The following is a 25,655-nucleotide window of genomic DNA, read 5'->3' as shown; positions in this document are numbered from 1 at the left end:
AGAAAATTATAACAGATTTGTAGAGACAGAATTGAAAGTGTTATGAGTTTTCTTGTCCAAATGCTGTGGACTTAGAAGAGAAGCATTTGAAATGTGAATGGGTCTCTCTAATTCCCTTGTCCCAATCACATCCCAATGCATGTGGGCAGGCACTTGCCAATGGGTAATGGCTAATTTTTCTCCCTTAAACATCTCTCTCCTGAGTCACAGGACTGCCCTGATAATAGATGTAACTTTCTAAAGCAAATGGAAACACTGGGAGGAAATGAATAAACAGCCTGCTTATTAGCAAGTCTTGATGGGATTTTTTTTCCATTGCTCCAATCTTCATATGTGAATTATTAGGAGAGAAATGAGTTTTGTAGAGTGAAAATTAAACTCAAAATCAAAAGAAATCAAAGTTAGGCAGAAAGGTCCTCAGAGAAAAAGAACAAAGGCAAGAAAGACAAAGAGAAAAGAAGGGCAGGGAAATAGAAGAAAACATGGAGGGCCCAGATGGCCATGGGCAAGAATGAAAATGGCATTCTGCATGGACTCTCATCTTGGGAGACCCTGAGATAGAAGACAGTATACTGGGAAGTCTCTGTGCCAAGGAAGCTATTTTGTGATATGAGATTCCTCTGAGATTTGTTATACAAATGAAATTATAGCACACAATCATGTTTTCTCATACAGTGGTCAAGGGCTAGACACATGTACTTCTTGAAAGCCAAGATCAGTTTAAAAATTGGAAGATGATATTGTCCAAATACTATTTGGAGTATTTGTCTAGGAATCCTTTGAAGTCATCCAGCCTCTCATAATCCATTTTATTTCTTCTTAGCTTCCCACTTATTTGAATGTCTTACAGGCAAGGACTATGTCAGGTACCCCTTTCCTTATGGCCTCTTATTGCAAAAGCTAGGAAAATATCCTTCTGCTTTTAAAGGTCAAAGTTGAGATGGGTAAAATCAGCCTTATATGGACAAATAAGTCCTGTGAAGGAAAAAAGTATGGTTGATTTGTTTCAAATTATTGGCAAGACATGAATAAACATAAAAGAGAGAGAAGGGTTTGCAACAGTAGGACACATCCATCAATGAGCTGATAGAACTAATTACTCAATGAATAGCATAGAAAAAAATACAAGTGGACCAATGGCCCGTGGGTAGATTAGCTAATAGCAGAGCCACACATTAATCTAAATAGAAGCATTAATATATCCAGTATTTCTGGATATGACAAACAAGACATGTAGATCATCTGACTGTCAAACCTGGACCCTATGTTGTCAATAGCTCACTGCCCTGAGAAGGACTAACTGTTGCAAGGAATCTTGTGTCTCTACAATTGGAGAGAAAGTAAAAGACAGACCTGAGGCTGGTATGAGCATGTTGCATTTGGAAATGAAGATTTTGTTTGCTAGATGTGTATGGGGATTAGAAAAGAGGAATTCCTCCTTGTCTAGGTCTTTTAGTGGGATATAGTACTGAAAGTTTATTACTTCCAAAACTTCCCTTTTCATAATTCTGAATTTAAAGGCATCAGATCCTTTATTTAATGTGTGTGTGTGTGTGTGTGTGTGTGTGTGTGTGTGTGTGTGTGTGTGTGTGACTTAACATTTTACCCAGGGCTCTACCTGTGGTTATCGAGCCATCTACTACATGTTTTGCAATTGATTTCCTTCACTGGAGCCTGACTGGTATTCCTTTAAATACACAGAGATCTACAGCTTGATCTTCTGATCCTTATCAGCCATGTTAGCAAATCCTATGATTTTCCCATCATTCTTTCCCCTGTGGCAGAAGAACCATCAGGGGTGAAATAGCAATGTTGTCAATAGTCACCTTGAAGTCCCCAAACTGGTGTGCATATCACAAGGCCAGGATATGCCTCTTAAGTAGGAGATTCAAGTGATATCAACCATCCAGCTATTCAGGGCTGAGTCAAGGCAACACTGCAACACTAAAGTGAAGCTGCTAGCTTTTCTAAATTATCTCTTATAATGTAGAGATAAAATCCCATCTTTGGTGCCAGAAATTCTCATGTTTATATATTCAGTTTTGACCTTGTTTTAGAAGATTTACAGATTCTTTCTATAATGGGCACACAACTCGAAAACACTTGAATAGATGAAAGGCAGAATTCTTGGTAATTTCCAAATGAGAAGAAGGCTGCCAGGTAGGGCCACACAAGGTATGGCATCTAGGAACAGAGGAACAGAAAGATGGAACTGTCAGAGGAGGCTTATGTGTGGTAAGTATGGTGGGGTTAGTTAGGTTTCACTGGCTTCCAGAGGATTGAGTAATTCTCTGGGACCACTTAAGAAAGGGCTCCTGGATCCCCTGGATATCTGGGGAGCCTCTTAGAGCTGGGTATTTGTGTATTATATCCTAGGAATGCTGCAACCTAATAAGGAAAGTAGTTGGGGTAGAGAGTTAGCAAACTTCCCGCAAAGAGGAATCGAGAAATTTTAGCTAAGACTTCAAAACTTGGTTAAGATAGAACTTATGAGATATCATGTTATGGACTGCTCCCCTGAATGCCAGTCTTAAATATTTAATTGCCTTCCAGACATTTCTAATTTGATGTCTAATAGGCACCTAATACTCAAATGTCCAAAACTAAATTTCTCATCCTCCTTACCCAGGCCTGCTCTTTCCAAAGTCTTCCCCAATCTTAGTTGCTATAAGATTGACTTTTACCCTGTGAAGTATCAAGACTTTCACCCATCTCTACATCTGTTTCCAAACTTTCTCACCTGTGTCATGCAGTGAGATGACAGTTGAGGTGGCGGTTTGCTATACAGTGAGATGGCATGGCTGGCAGCTTGACCTTCTCTAATATGATGGAGACAAGTGTTGAAGCAACAGAAAACAGGACTCAGACAGGTGGACCAGCTGTGACTTCTGATTTACAGTGAGTGCCATCATAAGTTTTTATAGTATGTCACTAGCTTACCCTTCGTCAATGGTGTTAATCTTGGGTGACAAGTCATAAATGATAAACAGCTGTAACTCTGAAGTTTCCCCATCACACATTTGACAGGGCTTGCAATCTTGGCCTGAGATAAAACACCAGCTGCTTGTTCACTGACTATTTAATACCAAACAGTGTAACATAGAGCACCAAAGAAATGTCAAAAGTTCTTCAATACATGTCTCATTAATGCTAGTCAATTGTTACTATTAATTTTAGAAAACAAAAAGTACCTAGTTGTCTCTGTGGAAGGAAAAACGTCTTAGTTTAAATTGGTTTTTGTCCCTAGTTTTTCATAGAGATACTTCCTTTTTCACACTATTGTAAACTCTAGTCCACAACAGCTCTCCACCAATCTTGTTAATTAAAATTGTATGTATGGATAATAAACTTAAACATTATCGTAATAAGATTTTGGAATTGTCCTTCTTTATAGAATCAAAAAACTGAAGGACTAAAAAGAACCTTAGAGTTAATCTGGCCTAAAACCTCATGTAAGCATGAGGTAACCAGAGCTCAGTAAGGAGATTTCACACTACTTCTAAGTGAAAGAGGTAGAATTTCAAACTCATGTCTTCCAACTGTGAGTCAGGGTTCTTTCTATTCATCACACTATCCTCTCTTTCTATATGGATTCAACCATTTGAATAAAATTGCAGGAAAAAAGAAAAAATAAATAAATGAAATTATTTTTCTTGTATTATCTTTGGCAGTATTTACAAATAAATAGGCAAGTTCATGGTGATGAAATTTAAAGAAAAATGATGAGGAAGGAATTGCATTAAGAAATTATATCCCTACATAGACCTAAAAAGTAAATAGCAATAAATTTTAGGAGGTGAAAAATGGTTAACTCAACATGGAGAATATTCTACATAATTTTAGGAAGCACATGATACTTTAGAAAATGCACTTAGGGCCCAGAAGCTGGAAACAGTGTGAAAATTTACAAAAGCATTCATAGTTTGACACTTGGAAAATATCTTTCTGTTTCTTAATTTAAAATGTGATATTTTTATAATAAAAAAAAGAAAATCCCTTTCTGAAGAAAGGAGGCAGGGCATCCAGAGAAGGCCTTGCTGACATCTTAATTGTCAACAAAAACAAAGCTCCAAATGAGCTCAGTTGCTAATCTCAAATAATAAGTCTCTTTAAAAGTCGATTTGTCAATACAAGATCTGAATCCAACCCCTGAGATGGGCCCCTTCACCACATAAACTCACTGTCTATTTAAAATAACTTTCATTCATTCCTGGTTCCTGTTGTGGGGAGATGAGCTGTGTATGCCTGTTCTGGGACAAGCTGGTCCCCATGTGGCCATCCTGCTGACACACTTCCTTGACCAATGGCTGAGGAGAGGCACTGCAGACGTCCACAAATACAGAAGAGTGAGTCCATAAAAAGGACAGAGACCAATTATTCTCATTAGCCAACAAGGACAGAGAAGGAGCTAATGGGGCTTCTGTTTCAACAGAGGGAGTATTTAGGTTAATTATTAGGAAAATCTTTGTAACTATTGGAACAGTTAGGACTCTGGAAACCAGGTACCCAGGGAGAAAGCAAAATCACCTTTATTTAAAATATTTCAGGTAAGATTAAGTCACCATTTATCAAATAATATTAAAAGATTATTAAATCAAAACCACTAAAAAATACAAAAACAGTTTATACTCTGATATGAGAAGAGTATCTGGCACTTCAAGTTGTGTCATTAACAGAATGTCAGGCATTAGTTTAAGCATTAGGGAGAAAACAGAAGAGTTAATGAAACCAATAAAAAAATTGCTGGCCTAAAAAAGTTCATGATCTAAAGAGGGTGGGGGAAGGCAATAGAGTCCACAATAAATATATAGGTAAACTAAATATTAATAATATGTTAAATAGCTGTAAATTTCGAGGAGAAAACTAAAACCAGAAATAGAGATAGGAGATGACTAAGAAGAGTGAACATTTTAGATAAGGTTGGCAGATGAAAACTTCCTAAAAATATGGCACTTAAACAGTTCAACAAGATCACTCTGGCTGCTGTTTGCAGTACACTAAAAAGGAACAAAAATGCAGAAAATAATGTTCAAGGCTTTTACAATAACTCAAGTGAAAGAAAAATAAACCAAGATGGCTCCAGTGAAGACGGTTTATAGAAGTCAAATTCCAGATGTATTTTGAAAGTACAGTGAACAGAATTTGATGAAGAGTCAAGAGAACATACTGAGTGAGGTATGAAAGGAAGAGGGCTCAAGAGTGGCATCATAAGAGTGTAATTCCAAGAGAAATTATTAAAAATCAGTGAAAAATGGTATATTTAAAAGTCCAATAGAGGAATTAAATGGAAACTAAAAATTAGAGGTAAACATAAAATTATCTACAATCATAGCTAAAAATTTTAATATCTGTCTCCCAGTAAGAACCAGATAAAATATCAGTGATGACATATAGGATCTAAACAATATTATCAATGATCTTAATTTAATAAATATTTATAGAACACTAAGCCAGACCAAAAAAAAGAATATACATTCTTTTCAAGATCAGAAAAAATATCAACAAATAACATACTAAGCAACAAAAAAGAGAAAGTGCCAGAAAGTACTAAAAGCCTTAAATATCACAGAGTATATTCTTTGAACACAGTAAAAACAATTTTAAAATTGATGAAAATACACAGTAAGCTACAAATATTTATTAATTAAAACACGTTTCTAAATAACCTATGAAGAGTAGGTAAAAAGATGTGAAAGAAATAAAGAGGAAAATCAGAAAATTATTTTTGATATGAACATTAGTTAAAATCATATATATTAGGATCCACAGGATGCAGCTAACACAGGTCTTAGAAAAGCAAAGAATACAAGTTAATTATCTCAGTCTCAAAATTAGACTAAGGGAGTATATGAAAAGCTATTTAATCACAAAGGATAAGAAAGAAAATAATAAAAGCAGGAATATAAGAAAAAGAAAGCAGACAAAATACAGACAACTTAAAAGAAAAAAACTAGTAAAGGATTAATAAAATAAAAACTAGCAAGATAAAGAAAAAAATGAAAACATAAATTGTTAACATCAGTGGTTACTACAAGTCCTAGAAATACCAAAAGGGTAATAAAATATATGAGTGATATTATGCCAATAAACATGATAATTCTGATAAAATAAGAGAATATACTGAAAAGATATCATAACTTATAATTTAAATTAAATTTTTAGATTTTCCATATTTATCAAACATGAATTTTTAATGGAACACACACACACACACACACACACACACACACACACACACACCCCGGTCTCATCATTTTACCTGAGAATTCTACCAAACATTTGTTTAAGAGAGATTTCTTTTAAAAAATAGGGTAGAAATAAAAACATTCCAACTCATTTTATAAAGGCGACATAATTGAGATTCCAGTATCTAAGAAAGACATTACAAAGAACACGGATATGAAAGACAGTGTTTTGCAGTTCTTGCAGGCATCGTTCATCTCCTTCGTTAGCTGTATTCCTAGGTATTGCTCATGTGTGTGGTAATTGTGAATGGGATTGCATTCCTGATTTGGCTGTCAGCTTGACCATTGGTGCATAAGAATGCTAGTGATTTTTGCACATTGATTTTGTATCCTGAGACTTTGCTGAAGTTGTTCATCAGCTGAAGGAGTTTTTGGGCAGATACTATGGGGTTTTCTAGATTTAGGATTATGTCATCTGCAAATTGGGATAGTTTGACTTTTTGACTTCCTCTTTTCCTATTTGGATGCCTTTTATTTCTTTCTCTTGCCTGATTGTCCTGGCCAGGACTTCCAATATGATGCTGAATAGGAGTGGTGAGAGAGAATATCCTTGTCTTGTGCCAGTTTTCAAGAGAAAGGCTTCCAGCTTTTGCCCATTCAGTATGATGTTGGCCCTAGGTTTGTCATAAGTGGCTTTTAGTATTTTGAGGTATGTTTCTTCAATACCTAGCTTATTGCGAGTTTTTAACATGAAGGGATGGGTGTTGAATTTCATTGAAAGCCTTTTCTGCATCTATTGAGATAATCACATGATTTTTATAAAGACTAACAGAACTAAAGAGTTCTATTTACATGTATATTTGCATATGTTACTGATTTACTGATTTGCATACATTAAACCAACCTTGTATCCTAGGGATAAACCCTACTAAATCATGGTAGATAAGCTTTTTGATGTGCTGCTGGATGCAGTTTGCTAGTATCTTATTGAGGATATTTACATCCATGTTCATCAAGGATATTGGCCTGAAGTTTTCTTTTTTGTTGTTGTGTCTCTGCCAGATTTTGGTATCATGATGGTGCTGGCCTCATAGGATGAGTCAGGGAGAAGTCTCTCTCTGCCTCAATAATTTGGAATCGTTTCAGCAGGAATAGAACCACCTTTTCTTTGTACAGCTGGTAGAACTCAGATGTGAATCTTTCTGGCCCCGAGCTTTTGTTTTGATTACTAGGCTATTTATTACTGACTCAATTTCAGAGCTTATTACTAGTCTGTTCAGGGATTTAATTTCTTTCTGATTCAGTCTTGGGAAGGTGCATGTATCCAGGAATTTATTCATTTCTTCTATATTTTACAGTTCATGTGATTAAAGGTGTTTATAATAATTTCTGATGATTATTTAAATTTCTATGGGGTCAGGGATAATATCCCCCTTATTGTATCTCACTTTATTTATTTGAATCTTCTTTGTTTTCATTTTTATTAGTCTATAATTTTTTCAAAAAATCAGCTCCTGGAGTCATTGATCTTTCTAATGATTTTTTGTGTCTTAATTTCCTTCAGTTCAGCTCTGATTTTGGTTATTTCTTATCTTCTGCTAGCTTTGGGATTGGTTTGTTCTTGTTTCTCTAGTTCCTTTAGTTGGAATATTAGGTTACTAAATTCAGGTATTTCTAACTTTTTCATGTGGGCATTTAGTGCTACAAATTTCCCTCTAAACACTACTGTAGCTGTGTTCCAAAAATATTGGTGTGTTGAATCTTTGTTCTCATTAGTTTCAAAGAACTTCTTGATTTCTGACTTAATTTCATTATTTACTAAAAAGTCATTCAGGAGAAGGTTATTCAATTTACACATAATTGTATGGTTGTGAGTAAATTTCTTAGTCTCGATTTCTAATTTGATTACACTATGGTCTAAGAGATTGTTTGGTATGCTTTCAGTTCTTTTACATTTGCTGAGGAATGTTTTACTTCTGATTATGTGATGAATTTTACAGTATATGCCATGTGGTGATAAGAAGAATGCATATTCTGCTGTTTTGGAGTGGAGAGTTCTGTAGATGTCTATCACGTCCGTTTGATCCAGTGCTGAGTTCAGGTCCTGAATGTCTTTGTTAATTTTCTGTCTCGATGATCTTCTAATATTGTCAGTAAGGTTTTAAAATCTTCCACTATTATTGTGTGGGAGTCAAAGTCTCTTTGAAGGTCTCTTAAGAAGTTTCTTTGTGAATATGGGTGCTACTGTGTTAGGTGCAAGTATATTAAAGACAGATATCTCTTCACAATGTAGACATAAAAAATTTCAATAAAATAATACCAGATTTAATTTAGCAATATATTATATACGTTGAACAGGCGGAGATGATTCCAGGAATGCAGTATTGATTTAATATTTGTCCAAAGACAAAATTGAAACAAATTTATTTTAAGATATTAATTAGCTTTTGTTTATGGTGGTAGAATTAGGCAACACCTCATTCTATAAGATAGAATGAGTATTTTTATAGGCCGAGCAGAGGAACCTGGCTTTATAGACAAAACTGGTGGAGGAAAGAAGAAACAAAAGAAAACAAACTGATGATTTCAAAGTTACTTTTCATGTAAAGATTAAAGCAGAGAAGACTAACTAATCATGCAGAGAAGACTAACTAAAATTGGCCTGTTTAGAGATTTATCTATTCTTTTTTTTCTCTTTCCCTCTCATTCTCTCTCTCTCTCTCTCTCTCTCTCTCTCCCTCCTGATTGCTTAGAAAGTCAGATAAACAACTTATTTCTGGCTTGGTGGCATGGAACTTCATGACGAGTGACTCCATTTTGGTTTTATCTATTGGACCCAGTGCAGCAGCTCACTCGAAATGAATGGGCTCCTATAAACTTTATTTAACATATTTTAAAATTGATTAATGTACTTTTATTTCAACACAATAAAGAAGAAGAACTTACATGAGCAATTTAATATTATGGAAAGGACTTTTGACAAAATTTAACAGCCATTCATATTTTTTTTTAAATTCTATGCAAACTGGAATTCGAGGGGAACTTTCTAAAACTGCTGAAGTGAAACTACAAAATCATACAGGCTCAATGATGAAATGGTAAACTCTTCCCCTGTAAGATCAAAAACAAGGGTACAATCTTTATTTCCATTCCTTCCATTTAGCATTATACTGGAGTTGTTGGCTAAAGTAATAAGGCAAGAAAAATGAATTAAAGTTGTAACATTTGAAAAGAGAGACAAAAGTTGTCTTTACTTGCATACTTTATAATTTTTATAGAGGAAATTCTACAGGAAAACAAAACATATTAGAAGGAATAAGTGACTTACAGGGGCCTAGGTTACATAATTAATGTACAAGTATCAATTATATTTCTATTACCAGCAGCAGTAATTTGAATGTAAGATAAAAATGTAATTTATACTAGCATTAAAAAGCCTATAAAAAAACTTTGACTTTGCTTAAAAAAAAAACTGGAAGAATTTTAACTATTCAAAACTGTTATATTGAAAGCTAGAGTTGGCAATATTTAGGAAGATCTAAATTGATAGAGAAATATATCATGTTTACAGATTGAAAGACTATGATTTAAGAATTTATAATTTCAGGATATCCAATTTTTCCAAAATTGGCATATAAATTTAAATTAATCTCAATTATAATCACAGCAGGCTTTGTTATAGAGGTTTGCAAGCTAATTCTATACTACATGTGGAAAGACAAAGGTCTTAGAATAGCCAAAATCATTTTGATAAAGAACAAAAAGAAAATTTAAACCACTTAAAATCTAGAGTTAATATAAAATATTCAAGACAATATAGAATTGGCATTAATATACATGCATAGGTCAACTGATTTTCAACCAAGTTTCCAAAGCAATTTATGGCAAAAAGGTAAGTCAAATTGTTTTGCAGCATGCATATGAAATAGAAAAATAAATTTCAATCTTTATGTCAAAACACATAAAAATAAAGACCTACACATAAAAGCTAAAACTATAAAAGATTTCAAAGAAAATATAGAATAATTTTTTGTCCTGAAGATAGGAAAAGACTTCTTAAGATAGAATCTGGACAGCAAAACCATAAGTGAAAAATAAAAGGTCTGAGAAATTTAACTTCATTAAAGTTAAGCAACTTTACTCATCAAAAGGCAATTAGAGAAAATGAATATGTACAAATAAGGAGAAAATAGTGCCAAAACATTTCTCTTCGCAGATGTATGATTCATAGAGTTCATAGATAAGGTCTGTATTTAGACAAACAGCTGAAAGTCAATAGTGAAGAGATGGTAAAGACATGAGATTGGTGTAAATTGCTTAGGGATTTAGTGTACATAGAGAATACTGGAGGTCCAAGAGCAGAACTCTACTAATTGGAGAAAAGGAGTTGAGGAAAACACAGGTGAAAATGTGTTAGTCAAAGAGTAGGAAGCAAATCAGGTGGGTATGGCATCCTAAAAGACATATAAGAAAACATACTTAGATTCTAGAAAAGGATCAAAATACATGTTCCATACACAAGAAGTTATGTTTTCACATATGAAACTAACACACATGAAAGGACATTTATACACAGAAAATTAAGTATAAAGTAAGCCCCAGTATAAGAAATTCCAGAAGGTGTTAAATAAGTACCAAATAAATGATTCAAAAAGCCAGGAAGGCACACTTTCAGAAAAATTAGACTTTATTATGTATGAGAGTAGGGCAAGTCTTTACATTGAGAAAACATCAAGAAAGTGCCTTCAAGGTAGCGAAATGTTAAGCAAATGAAGCCCATGTTATGCACAAAGAAATTTTGGCGATGAGAATGCCAATAATGCAATATGTAAATAGAACTGGGACAAAAGATGAGACTTCAAAAATAAGAGAACAGCTCAGTTTTTTGAGAATTCTAATTGTCTAGCTAAGTATTTTGATTTCTTCCAAGAAGTGTTTTTAGGATCCCTTGAAAGGGATCAGTTTTTAGGATCCTTGAAAGCATCAGTAATGGCTGCCCCTCAAGAAAAGTTTTGGCCGATACCATTCTAAAACTATCAGCCCTGACAGTGTGAGAAGAGCCACTAGACTGCTAAAATTCCTATCGATTTTTTTTTACTTCAATGTGGAAAGATTTCATTACAGAACTTCGTAAGCCAGGTGAAAGAGGGCCACATTTCTATTGCCCTGTTTTTCCTAAAACAAAGAAAACAATTATTAGAGATTTTAACAATTTTCTCTTTTCTCCCTTAACTGAAAAAATTTGAAGCAACCTCAAGTAGAAATAGAGTTGTTCTGTGAAAATTTGTCATTCTTGTGCTGAGACTTGATGAGAAGGAGCTGGAAATACAATGCACTGAAAAATGCTCTGTCTTGTATCCTATACCCAAGAAATAGCAATCCTGTGTTCCCCATGCTATTACTCCCATGTAGAAGACACTTTCTCTCCTCCCCACTTTCTCAAATCCTTCCTTCCAACTACCAGCATGAATATCCCTCCTTTGACTGCCTTGAAAATTTACATTTTATTATTGAAATCATTGTGGTCATATACAGCCCTTTAAATGCTTTGTGATTTTTCTCTTTCTAAAGGAATGCTTGTTACCTTAATGGAAATGACCTACTCCATCATATATGTTTCTATTTTCTAAGACTTTTCCCAGGCCTGGATAGTGAACTGCTGCTAGAAACATCTTTGTCGAATTGACAGAATTAAACTTGAGTAAAGAAAGTTTCACACAGGAGGAGGTCTTAACAAATAAAGAAGCTGAGCAGCAGCTGTTAGAAGTTATAACGTTAGCATCGATCTGAAGGTTGTTTGGAAGCTTCTTTCATTTTCCTGCTAATGGCATTAGGGGCTCAGCAGCAGATAACAGGCTCTGACATCAAGACCTTAATCCAGGCAGTCTGCAGAAGCCCTGACCTTCAAGGAGTGCAGACATTGATCAGCACTGAGAGGGTGGAGGGTCAGAGATTGAGAGTCATCAAACTATACACAACTGCAAAAAGCAAAGTTGCTCACACTATATTTTGGAAAAAAAGGTCTGTATTCAATCCAGCCTGGGAAGAGGCACATCTTCAGGGAGTTCCTTATCAACTTGGCTTATTGGCTTGTTGACACCATGAATAATATCCTGAAATTTCATTGGAGATCTAGGGAATGTTAAAATATTGGGCTAGCCTCTCTAGAAGAAGAATGGAATGAAGATTCTGAGACTACATCCATTTTTTCCATTCTAACCCCACTCCTATTTCCATATCCTCAGGTGGAAGCTAAATTATTGAAATTCAGCTATCTTTTATCAGTGATTTTCTTATAGGCATGTTCCCCTTTTGGGTTTTCTTTACACAGGCCAAATGCTTAGACTATAGTGGTCTGGTTTCATGCCACCTATCCTTCTAAATAACACTAGGTCAGAGAAGAAGAAAAAAAAGTTTTTACAAACATGATTTCATTTGAGGTATCATGTTCTATCAATTTTCGTTAACTTTGTCATGATCCACTATCTCTTTTAGGCCTGCAATATTCGCTTTCTAAGTATAGACTCCCTACAAAAATTTGATAAATATTTTCAGGAAAGTCTTATTAATGTATATGATTTCTAAGAAACTGAGAGGGTGGAAGAAATAGAAATATAATATTGAATGTCTATTATAGTCAAGGAATGAGTATTTTATATATTTGCATGTATTTTGTTTCAGAAAATTGGTCCACATCAAATGTAACTTTTTTCCACCAAGTAGTATTTCAATGAATAATGTTTAGTAAAATCATCACAAAGGTCCATTTGTATTATATGAATTCTCTCTCTTTCTCTCACACACACACACAAACACACATTCACTTTCTCATATGTATACAAAATAATGAACTTTAACCTGGACTGTTGAGTTTAGTAAATGCACCTATGCTGAAGGAGGGAAAAAGCAATTTCAGTTATGGATTTAATAGACTTCCTCATGAAAGTTACATGTGTGAAGAAGGTTTATATATATGCTTATGTATGTAAATATAATTTTACAAACATTAAATAAAATCATTGTTTTTTTGTAAAATATTCAAACCATGTCTAGTATACAATGAAAACAAAATGAGAAAAACTTACTTTCATTCATAACCACCTCCACCACTCCACTGACACCCTAGAGCAGACAAGACCAGGTTTGTACATAACCACAGAGTTGCTGGCAGAGCTTCCATGTGCCTATGTAAGAGGCTCCTTAAAGTGCTCAAGGGAGAGGGGTGACTGGGATGGAACTTCAAAGAGTCTGGGAACTGCAAATTTCCAACTGGCCTTCCAGATTTCTATTTAGTTATTTGTGTTAAGTTGATAGAATATATTTAGTGCAGACCTCTAATCCCTGAGAGATGGGAATCAAAGAGTTGAGCCCAACAATGTCCTGGCTTTGTTCTGTGGAGAGGAACATTCCATACTGAGGTGAAGGAAAGCTTCCAAGCAGAACATGGCTGTCTCATTGAGTTGAGGAGACAAGGATTAAAGTTCAGGGACTCAGAGGTGGCCAGAAATTGCAGGGCAGATTTCCAGAATGGAAGAAAACATGGAGAAAAACAACTTTTAAAATGTGCATATTTTTCCTTGAACTGAATAATAACACATGGTAGATATGGTAAACAGTGGGTACCGTAAGCTGTCTAGATCCTGGAAATCACCCATACCAGGAACTGCTTCAGCTCCTACCAAAAATTGTACAGCCAGAGAAGAGAACCATTACTTACTATATTTAGCAGAAACTACAATAGGGTCATACCTCAATAGTGGGCTAAACACTCCCAGAATAAAGGCTACTCTAGACTAACCAAGCAAGATTCAAAAACATAGACATGAACTAAACAATCATCTAACTATCTACCAGAATAAAGAGCAAACTTTTCTTTAGAAGGAAAATAAATTCCATACACTTAATACTCTAAACATCACAATAACAGGAGAAAACAAATTAGTAAACAGAAAGAAATAATTTTTTGAGAGATGGAATTAGTAGGAAAGAGCATTAAAACAGCTATTTAAAAAACAAATAAATGAGGAGAGAAGAATAAAATGGAACATATAGAGATGTAGATACACTATTTGAAATGAAAATCTTATTGGATTTTCTGGACAGTAAACCATTTCTACAGACAAAATGTCACTGGACTTAAAGTCAGTGACATAAATTATTCAAAAAGAAATAACACAGAAAAAAGGTTTTAAAAAAAAACATGAACAGAGTATCTTTAACCCATGGGACCATATTAGGAGGTCTAATATATTAGTAATTTAAGTTCTAGAAGGAATAGGGCACATAGAAATTATTGGAAGAAATAATAGTACATTTTAAAAATTGTATAAAAATTATGAACTCAGAGACCAGTTACCTCATTAAAACCTAAGCAGGATAAACACAAAGAAAAATCACACCAAGATAGACCATTATAAAGTCTCTGTAAATGAATAATAAAGATAAAATTTTAAAAGCAGCCAGAAGGGGGGAAACAGAAAGAAACAAAGAGAATGTAATCACAGATTTTGCATAAAAAATTATGCAAGACAGAAGTCAATGGAATGTGTTCAAAATGCTGATTCTTCAATCTACAATTTGTCCAAATATTAAGGCAAATTAAAGATGTTTTCAGAAAAAAAAAAATGAGAAAAATTATTGCAAACAAAACTGGCCTGCCTGCAAAAAATATAAAAAGTTTTTAAAGCAAAAATAAAATAATTCCAACTGGAAAGTATGAGCATATATGAAGTTCTTTATTTATATGTCTTCTGGATATTTACAAATATTTGACTATTTAAAGAAAAAGTAGTGGAAATATTTCTAAATCTTATACATGTTTATAAATATACATTTATGAAAATGCACAAAGGAGAAGAGAAATAAAAGTATGTTGTAGTTAAACTTACATTATATGTGCAATGTTAAGATATCTCAAATAATAATAATTTAAAAGTATATACTGTTTATTTCAGAGCAGGATCGGCAAACTTATTCTGTGAAAGGCCAGGCAGCAAATATTTTAGGCTTTGTGAGTTATGTAGTTTCTATTGCAACTATTCAGTGCTATTGTTGTAGCATGAAACAGCTATGCCCATTACATAAACAAAGGGGCATTACTGTGTTTTAGTAAACTTTATGAAACAATTGGCTAGTATTTGTCCATGGGTCAGAATTTTTTCAACCCTGCTCTAAAATGAAAGTGATGCAGTATTTTTAATAACTGAATTTTGTACATAAAATATAATCTTTAAAACATTAGAAAGAAAGTGGGAAAAGGGAGGAAAGGAACAAAAACAGATGAAATTGATATGAAATAAGCAATATGTTGATAGACTTAACCCAACCATATTAGTAACTTCATTTAAAAGAAACCATCTAAATCCTTCAAATAAAAGAAATATGTAAGTTTGGCTACACATGTAAGACAGTACATTTTCTGTAAAAAAACCAAATTGGGCTTGATGCAGTGGCTTACGTCTGTAATCCCAGCACTTTAGGAGGCTGCCTGAGGTGGGCAGGTCATGAGATCAAGAGATGGAGACCATCCTGGCCAACATGGTGAAACCCTGTCTTTACTAAAAATACAAAAACTAGCCAGGTGTGGTCGCATATGCCTGTAATCCCAGCTATTTGGGAGGCTGAGCCAGGAGAATAGCTCGAACCCGGAAGGCGAAACTTGCAGTGAGCTGTGATTATGCCATTGCACTCTAGCCTGGGCAACAGGAGCAAAACTCTGTCTCAAGAAGGAAAAAAACCCCACATTAATTATAAGGACACATGGGGCTATATCAATATGAGACAAGGTTGATTTCAAAACAATAATACTAGAAATAAAGGAAAGTATTTTTAATAATAAAAGTGTCAGTTCAACAAGACACAACAATTTTGAATGTGTATGCACACAATAAAAGATCTTCAAAATGCATTAAGAAAAAAACTAAACTGAAAGGAAAAGCAGAAAACTTAAAAAATTCTGTCTAAAGCTTCAATATTTTTGGTCAGTAGCTGATAGAATAAACAGAAAATCCACTGAAGATAGAAAGGACTTTACCATTGTAGCAACATTTGCAAATTTGAACTTTATAGAGCATTCCAATCAACAACAACAGAATACATATTATATTCCTGTGCCAATTAACATTTAATAATATATACAATGTGTTGGGACACAAAACAAGTCTTGATACATTTAAAATATTTAAATCATATAGAGAGTTTTTTTCTGATACAATGGAATTAGAAATTAAGAAAAAAATCAGAAAAAAACAAAATAAATGTCAAGATATTATGACATCAAGTAAAACATTCACACATAACCCACAGCAAACAAAGAAACCATATAGAAAATTGGAATATGTTATGAAGTAAACAAAATAAATATTTGTGTGATGCACCTTAAATAGATATTACAGATAAATATATAATTTTAAATACTTATGCCAAAAGGCAATAAAGTCCAAACATGATTTAAGCTGTCACCGTAGGAAGCAAAAAAAGAGCAATGTAAATATAAGACAAGGGAAAAATCTATAAATGTAAAAACAGAAATCAATGACATACCAACTAAAAACAAACATAAACAATAAAATTTAGAGGTTTTTAAAAAAATCAATAAAATTATAGTAAAGTGTTGTGAAGTTTGATCAAGAATAATAAGAAAAAAGTTGTATATTATCAATGTCAATAATGAGAGTTCATCATTTCAAATTCTATAGCTACTAAATGCTAAGTATTATGAATACTTTTATATTTATAATTTTACCAACTTAGATTAAATGGCCAAAATAGTTGAAAAATAAATATCACTGAACTAATTAAATTAAAACTAAAGAAATAAAAAGTAGAAGTATTTCTCCATCAAACACACACACACACACACACACACACACACACACACACACACTTTCCCACAGAAAATTCTAGGCTCAAATAGCCTCACTGTTAAGTTCTATCATCTGTTTAAGAATAAAATAATTCTAATCCTATTCACCTCTTTTAGCAATATAAGTTGAAGGAATATTTTTCAATACATTTTTTGAGACCAGCATTACCTTATTCCAGAGAGAGAGGAGACAGAGAGAGAAAAAATAAGAGAAAAGGGAGAAAGAAATGAAGGAAGGACAATAATTGATAAAATATTAGCAAATAAGATCTAACATCTAAAAACATAATATTAAAAATTGATTTTAACATAGGTAAGCAAGATTGGATGAACACTCAAAAATTAGTCAATATAATTTGTCTTAATAATAGAATAATTGTGATCCTATATTCTAAAAAGCCTATGATACATTTCAACATCCATTCATAATAAAATACTTTGGCAAATAATAAATAGAAAGTAACTTCCTTAATCTAATGAATAGACATCAATGGAACATCCATAGATAACAACAAATTAATGATAAAAACCTAAATGTTTTCCCTTACGATCAGAATAAGTCAAGTATATCAGCTGTCTTTATTTTAATGTAATATTGTACTGGTATTTCTATAAATAATTAGAGAAAATAAACAGTATAAAGATTAGAAACAATATTAAAATAGATTTTATTTATGAACAATGTGATTGTTTATCAAAAAGAAAAGTTTCTACAAGTAAAAAAACTAAGCCGGAGTTTGGAACAAAAGGTCAATATAAAAATAGTGTGCAGAGCCCATATTCTTGGGATAGAAGGGTCAGAAGACACAATACTGTTAAGACCAGACTACTTCTGAAATTGATCTACAGTTTCAATGCAACTGCTAGCAAAATGACAACTGTCCTTTTGTTTTTCTTTTGGGGAAAGGGGAAAATAAATCAACCAGCTGGTCTAACATTAGCATGAAGATGCATGAAACTCAAAACAGCCAAATCAATCTTGAAAAAAGAACAAAGTTGGAAGATTCACACTTTCCAATTTCAATAGTTAACACTAAACCATGATACTCATGATAATGTAATACTAGGATAAGGATAGGAGAGACACAGATGAATGCAATAGAATTGAAGTTCTCTAAAAAAAGAAAAAACTTTACATTTATAAATGCATGTTAATAGAGACAAATGCACAGTAATAATTGAAGATTTCAACACTCCTCACCCAGTAATACAAAGAACGGGTAAACAAAAAGTATCAAGAAGGATAAAAAATAATAGTACCATCAGCTAACCAGAGCAATTTGACATTTATATAGTGTTCTAACAACAATGGAATATACATGAAACATTCCCCATGATAAATTATATTTTGGGTCATAAACTTTAACATGTTTAAATAAACTGAAATCACACAAAGTATATTTTCTGACCATAATGGAAAGGAATTATAGGTCAATGACAAAAATAACATGAACATCTCTAAATAATTGAAACTTAACACAGTTATAAATCATCAGAGTTCAAGAGAAACTAGAAAACCTTTTGAACAAAAATGGCAATACAACATATCTAAATGAGTATGCTTCAGCTAAGACAGGGCTTAGGGGAATTATATAACATCAAATACTTCTGTTAGAAAACGGTTTCTTTGAATGAATAATCTAAGCTTACACCTCAAGAGACTATACGAAGAAGAGCAAAATGAACCCAAAGAAACTGTAAAAGGAAGAAAAAATAACTCCAAAACATACAGAAGAAAATAATAATAACAACTAGAAACTGAAAACAATTACATAAAAAACAGAAAAACAATAAAGAAAATTAATGAAACCAAAAGCTTGTTCCTTAAGAGTTCAATTGAATTAATGCACCTCTAGTAAGAAAGCAAAAGTAGAGAAGAAACAAATTACCAATGCCAGGAATGAAAGAGAGAAATCATAGAGACATCCTTTAATGGGAGAATGGCTAAACAATCTGTATGATCATATAGTGGCACACCACACACTACAGAATGGAATAAATCTATTTCTGGGTTAAAATTCAAAGAAATGCCCATCAGAAAAAAAAATTATTTTTGCTGAATCAATTTTAAAAACGAATTTAAATTCCACAAATATATTTTATCATTTTTACAGTTCATTTTGAAAGATAAATATTTATTTCCTCAAGTTCTCAATCATTAGATTATTTTGCTTTAAAATGTTATATATCCAATTTTCTTATATCTTTTACTTTTTCATTAAATGTAAAACCAGAAACTTGATATGTCTATTTTTTATTTGCATTTCCTTTTTGTGACTGTACCTAAATTATTGCCTCTTTTCTCTTCGAATTGTACTATTTTTTCTTTAATGCATCAAATTATTCAGTGATTTTCAACATATATCTTTATATCTCATTTAAGGTGGCCTTCTTTTTTTCAATGTTAAACAATTTTTTGCCATATCACTAAAAATTCTAAATGTTCCTGTAATAGCATTATTTTTTACACTTTGGCTTGTTATCTATATATCTATCTATCTATCTATCTATATATATATATATATATATAGCATGCATGTTATCTATCTATCTATCTATATATATATGGCATGCATAAATAAATATGAAAGCTTACTTTCTGTTTTCCAAACACATTTTCAAATATCACAAAACATTTTTAAGAGTCTACTATTTCTATACTGATTTAAAATATCAGCTATAACTAGGTACATTTCTACAATACTATGAATAAGTTCATGTGTTTTTCCTCCATTCATCTATTTTACATAGTATCAGTTGTTTTAATTACTAAAGTTTTTAAATATGTGTTACTATCTGGAACATTACTTCTCATGGTATACCTTTTGGAAAATATATTAAATAGACATTTTCTGTACCATATGTACTTGAGAATTTGCTTGGCAAATTTACTTTAAAATGTTGGTTACCATTAAAATGGGTTATTCTGCTTCAGAGTATCAAATGTATTATTTAATTTGGGAAAATGGATATTAGTACTCTTATATCTTTTCATCTAGGAGCATAAAATGACAATTTGTAGCTTTTAAAGCCCTTCAGTGAAGAATTTTCAATGTTTGTTATATGTGTTTTATGATTTTTAATAGAATTATTTCTGTGTATTTTTTCCTTTACTTGTTTGCATGTTTTCACAATTGGGGGTTTAAACACAATGTAATCTCTTGTGTATTGAAGGGCTGTTGGCAGCACCATTGGTTGACCCCCACCCCAGTCAAGAGGGAAGCTGTAACACTCCATCCCTTGCCCACTGAGGTCCAGGCAGCTCTGTTGACCAATGCTGATACATTCAGAGGATGTGGTATTTTTGAGTTGCATGCTCCTTCTAGGCTCATGCTTTTTTTTCCAGGTCACTAACAACTTTCTACATTCATTCATCTTCTCAGACACTTCCCAGCTTTTCTTTCTCACTGATCTGTTATCAAAAATACCATCTATCTTCCTATTACAGAAGCTATCATTATGGCAATTGCTATTTTTTTATACCTCCTCACACTGTTAAAAAGATGTAATGATGACATTATCTTACTCTTTCTAATGTCATTAATAACTCATAGCTATCATACTAATCATTAATTACTACAAATTTCATAGTATTTCACACTGAGCCAGGACATCTAGTTCTATAACTGCAGCTTTAATTGGGAACTGGAACAAGTAGATCAAAGTGGGATTTAAAACCTGGGGAAGTTTTCCCGGCAACTAAGTGATTGCAGCAAAACTGCAATTGTGATCTGGGTATGTGGACAGGGAGGGGAATGAGAGAGTGAGGGAGGAGATACCTGTTTGTGATCTTCTGTCCAGATGTCTTGCTCAAGCCAGCCCCTGTTTACTCAGAGCTATCAGAAATCTGATCCTGGATAAAGTCAGCCTGGCCCTTGCCTTCAGGAGACACAACTAAAGTGGTCTTGCAAAACTAAACACATTTTGTAATGACATTCTCTTCCTCAAAAACCCTTGTAAAGGTCATGGCATCTAATTCCCACATGCTGAGCTCAGTACATTTCTACAATCCTGAATCCGACATTGCCTGTCCTATGCCTCTTTCCCACACAGCTCTCTCATTTCCCCACAAAAGCCCTTGTTCATTACTACAGCTACACTTTCACTCATGCTGTTTTTGACTTCCCCACTGTCTCTTCTGAATCTCTCCAAGGCCAAGGCAGATTCCATCTTCTCTGTAAAATTTTTGTCATCATCCAAAGCTGTTCTGCTCTGAAGGTCATATGAAGAACTCTCCATTAAAAGCAGTGATTTGGTGGCTCATGCCTGTAATTCCAGCACTTTTGGAGGCTGAGGCAGATGGATCAAAATGTCAGGAGTTCTAGACCAGCCTGACCAACATGGTGAAACCCCATCTCTACTAAAAATACAAAAAATAGCCAGGTGTGATGGTGCATGCCTGTAATCCCAGCTACTCGGGAGGCTGAGGCAAGAGAATTACTTGAACCCAGGAGGCAGAGGTTGCAGTGAGCCAAGATCGTGCTATTGTGCTACAGCATGGGTGACAGAGCAAGATTCTGTCTCAAAAAAAAAAAGCAATGATTTGACAGGGAACAAACACACAACACATCTTTTCAAAGTGCATGTTTCTTGTTGCTTCTGTGAGGTTTACACTCACTGAGGGCAGGGACCATGCATCAGTTTTGCTCTGTAAAACTGAGAAGCATGAGAAGCATGATAATTTATGCAAGTCATATGAAACAGCATGTGTAAAAGATGGATAAAGAGAATATTTGCCACAGGGTTATCACAGACAGCATTTTCTATTAAAAAACAATAAGCACTTGATATATTCTATTACTTAGCAAGTGTTATGCTCTCAATAAATAACTATTGAACATCTACTCTATGCCAAATAGTATTTTAAATATAGTTTTAAACCACAGACTATTCTTGTCGAGTTCACATTGTTCTTCTATTAATACCCATGGTGTTAATAACTGTGGTAATAACAATAGTAAAAATAACCATAAAAGGTCTCATTTGTTCCACACTGCCTATATTTTTCAAGCTTTTATTAACAGGTATGTCATAGAAACACTAGGAGGTGATTATTTTTATGATTTTCTAGAAAATGAGAAACCTTAGAAGGAGAATGGGCAAGTCACTTTTCTCTGTTCACTCCTTGGTATATCTAAACATTATTATAATGGTTCTAAAACATCAGTGGGTATCAGAGTCAGTTGTGGTCCTTGCTAAAAATGCCAAAATCTGGGCTATAGCTCTCAGTATTCTCTTTCAGTTGGTCTGGAATAAGGCTAAAAGGAGATGCACATATTAATAGACACTAATGGTTTGATTAAAAGGTATCTGTGTTTGTTATCTCAAGATTGTGAGATTACTAATTGGAAATAGTGGAGTTACAGTGTGTCCCTGAATTGTCACTTTATTGTCATAAAGTGGCAATTGCGGTAGATTGCAAATCATAGCTGCAGGGTTTTGAAGCTCTTCCCAGTAAGAGAGGAAATTCGTTTACCCATCTCTGGCCTTAGCCTGGCCTTTGGACTTGCTTTGTTCAACCAGATGGGGTGAAATGAGGTTGTGTAAGCTCTGGAATCAGGCACATAAGCAGCAGCAACTTCCATCTTGAGTTTATTTTTGTATACATGTAAGGATGAGGTCCATTTTCAATCTTCTGTACATGGCCAGCCAGTTATTACAGCACTATTTATTGAATAGGGAGTCATTTTCCCATTGTTTGTTTTTGTCAGCTTTGTTGGAGACTAGATGGTCATAGATATGTGGCCTTATTCATGGATTCTCTATTCTGTTGCATTGGTCTATGTGCCTGGTTTTGGACCAGTACCATGCTGTTTTGGTATAGTATAGTTGGAAGTTGGGTAATGTGATGCTTTCAGCTTTATTCTTTTTCATGGATTGCCTTGGCTATTCAGGCTCTTTTTGGTTCCATATGAATTTTAAAACAGTTTTTTTCTAGTTCTTATACAATTGTCATTGGTAGTTTAATAGGAATAGCATAGAATCTGTACATTGTTTGGAGAAGTGTGGCCATTTTAATGATATTAATTTATCCTACCCATGAGCATGGAATGTTTTTCCATTTGTTTGTATCTTCTCTGATTTCTTTGAGCAGTGTTTTGTAACTCTCATTGTAGAGATCTTGCACCTCCCTGGTTAGCTGTATTCTTGGGTATTTTATTCTTTATTGTGGCAGTTGTGAATGAGATTGCTCCTGGCTTGGCTATTGTTGGTGTATAGGAATGCTAGTGATTTGTATACATCTGTTTTTTTACCCTGAGATGTCACGAAAGTTGTTTATCAGCTTAAGAAGCTTTGGGGCTGAGCCTATTTGGTTTTCTAAATATAGAATTACCTTGCCTGCAAACGAAGATAGTTTGACTTCCTCTATTCCTATTTGGATACCTTTTATTTCTTTTTCTTGCCTGATTGCCCTGGCCAGGATTTCTAATACTATGTTGAATTACAGTGGTGATAGAGGGCATCTTTTTTGTGCTAGTTTTCAAGAGAAATGCTTCCAGCTTTTGCCCATTAGTCAGCTGTGGGTTTGTCATAGATGGCTCTTATTATTTTGAGATATGTTCCCTTAATACCCAGTTTATTTGGATTTTTTAACATGAAGGTATGCTGAATTTTATCAAGAGCTTTTTCTGCATCTATAATTGTGTAGTTTTTATCTTTAGTTCTGTTTATGTGATGAATTACTTTATTGATTTGCATATGTTGAACCAAACTTGCATCCCAGGGATGAAACCTATTTGATCATGGTAGATTAGCTTTTTGATGTGCTTCTTGAATCAGTTTGCAAGTATTCTGTTGAGGATTTTTACATCAGTATTCATCAAGAATATTGTCCTGAAGTTTTCCTTTTTTGCTCTGTCTCTGCCAGGTTTTAGTTTCAGGATGATGCTTGACTCATAGAATGAGCTAAGTAGGAGTCCCTTCTTCTCAATTGTTTAGAATAGTTTCAGTAGGAATGCTATCAGCTCTTCTTTGTATGTCTGGTAGAATGTGGATGTGAATCCATCTGGTCCTGGGCTTTTGCTGCTTGGTATACTATTTCTCCCTAATTCAATTTCAGAGCTTGTTATTGGTCTGTTCAGGAAATCAACTTCTTAGTTCAGTCTTAGAAGGGTGCATGTGTCCAAGAATTTATCCATCTTTTCTAGGATTTCAAATCTGTGTGCACAGAGGTTTTTGTAGTAGTTTCTGATGGTTATTTTTATCTCTATTACATGGATTAAATACTTAAATGTAAAACCCAAAACTGTAAAAACTCTGGGAGACAACCTAGGCGATATCATTTTTGACATACAAATGGGAAAGTATTTTATGACAAAGATGTCAAAAGCAATCACAACAAAAGCAAAGGCTGACAAATGGGATCTGATTAAACTTAAGAGCTTCTGCACAGCAAAGAAACTATCAACAGAGAAAACACATAATCTACAAAATGGGAGAAAATATTTGCAAACTATGTATCTGACAAAGGTCTCATAACCAACATCTATAAGGGACTTAAACACATTTACAAGAAAAAAATAACAAACAACCCCATTAAAAAGTGGGCAAAGAACATGAGCAGACACTTTTCAACAGAAGACATGCATGAGGACAACAAGCATATGAAAAAGAGCTCAACATCACTATCATTAGAGAATGCAAACCAAAATCACAGATACATTTTTATACATCTCACACCAGTCAGAATGGCTATTAATAAAAAGTCAAAAATTAACAGATGCTAGAGAGTTTGCAGAGAAAAAGGAATGCTTATACACTGTTAGTAGGAAGGTAAATTAGTTCAAATATTATGAAAAGCAGTATGGCAATTTCTCAGAGAGCTATAACAAAGCCACCATGCAACCCAACCATTACTGGGTATATACCCAAGAGGAATATAAGTCACTCTGTCATTAAGACACATGCACACAAATGTTCTATGCAGCAGTATAGATAAAGAAAGCATAGTATGTATATACCATGGAATACCATGCAGCCATAAAAAAGAATGAGATCATGTCTTATGCAGAAACATGGATGGAGCTGGAGGCCTTTATCCTTAGCAAACTAATGCAGGAACAGAAAACGAAATACTGCATGTTCTCACAAGTGGGTGCTAAATGATGAGACCATATAAACACATAAAGGGGAACACGGCACACTGGGGCCTACTTGAGGCTAGAAGGTGGGAGGAGAGAGTAGAACAGAAAAAATGACTAGTGGGTATGAGGTTTAATAACTGGATGATGAAATAAGATGTACAACAAACCCCTGCAATATGAGTTTACCTATATAATCAACAAGCACATGTACCCAAACCTAAAATAAAAGTTAAAAAAAGAAGCAACAACTTCTACTTTCTGGGAATGCTGCTGCCATCCTGTAGGAAAACTGAGCCATATCATGATTAAAAAACAAAACAAAACAAAACAAAAAAACCCATGAGGATAAAAGTCCAGCACTGAGGCCCCAGAATTGTGAATGAGGTTATCTTGGACCTTCCTGCCATTGTAGCTGCCATCTGATTGCAACTACATGAGTGAGCCCTTGTTTTTTAAACATGAAGTTTCAGAATGATTTTTTTACACAGCACTTGATAACTGAAACCAAAAATTTGTCAATTA

The sequence above is a fragment of the Callithrix jacchus genome, chromosome 13, assembly GCF_049354715.1.
Source record: "Callithrix jacchus isolate 240 chromosome 13, calJac240_pri, whole genome shotgun sequence".
NCBI classification, from domain to species: Eukaryota; Metazoa; Chordata; class Mammalia; order Primates; family Cebidae; genus Callithrix; species Callithrix jacchus.
This window is presented reverse-complemented; position numbering follows the sequence as displayed.